Source organism: Physeter macrocephalus, chromosome 18 (assembly GCF_002837175.3).
Source record: "Physeter macrocephalus isolate SW-GA chromosome 18, ASM283717v5, whole genome shotgun sequence".
Lineage (NCBI taxonomy): Eukaryota > Metazoa > Chordata > Mammalia > Artiodactyla > Physeteridae > Physeter > Physeter macrocephalus.
This window is the reverse complement of record NC_041231.1, coordinates 62208457-62209260: the sequence shown is the minus strand read 5'-3', so window position 1 is coordinate 62209260 and position 804 is coordinate 62208457. Positions and strand designations below refer to the sequence as shown.

The 804-nt window shown below is 32.6% G+C and overlaps 1 pseudogene; it reads left to right on the top strand.

Annotated features, from left to right (window-relative positions):
• LOC129391527 (DNA (cytosine-5)-methyltransferase 1-like) overlaps window positions 1-804 on the top strand; it is a 107344-nt pseudogene that overhangs the window by 95036 nt on the left and 11504 nt on the right.

Genomic DNA, 804 nt, shown 5'->3' with positions numbered 1-804 from the left:
GAGATGCAAGAGGGAAGAGATGTGGGAACATATGTATATGTATAACTGATTCAATTTGTTGTAAAGCAGAAACTAACACACCATTTTAAAACAGTTATACTCTAATAAAGATGTTAAAAAAAAAAGAAAATAGGCAGAAGACAGGAACAGACACTTCATGGAAGAGACTAAACACATGGCAAAGAAGCACATGAAAAGATGTTCAACATCATTAGCCATTAGGGAAATGCAAATTAAGACCATAATGAGATATCAGAGAATAACTAAAATTAAAGTATAGTGACAACATCAAATGCTGGTGAGTACGTAGAAAAATTATATCACATCACTGGTGGGAAAATAAAATGGTTTAGCCACTCTGAGAAACAGCTTGACAGCCTCTTTTAATCCTAAAAGTAGATTCCCCCTACAACGCAGTAATTGTACTCTTGAGCATTTTTCCAAAAGATACAAAAACTTTAATTAAGTTCCCACAGAAACGTACATATAAATGTTCATAGCAGTTTTATTTATAATAGCCAAAAACTGGCAACTACCCAAATGTCTTTCAATGGATGAATGTGGAAACAAATTGTGATAAAATCAAATGATAGAATAGTACCGAGCAACAAAAAGGAACAAATTATTAATATATGCAAAAATTGAAATGAACTTCAAGGGAATGATGCCGAGGGAAAAATTTAAAAGACCAATCTCCGAAGATTAAGTAATTCATGATTATGTTTACATATTATTCTTAAAATAACAAAACTGTGGAGATGGAGAACAGATTAGAAGTTGCCAAGGGTTAGAGATGGGGGTAGA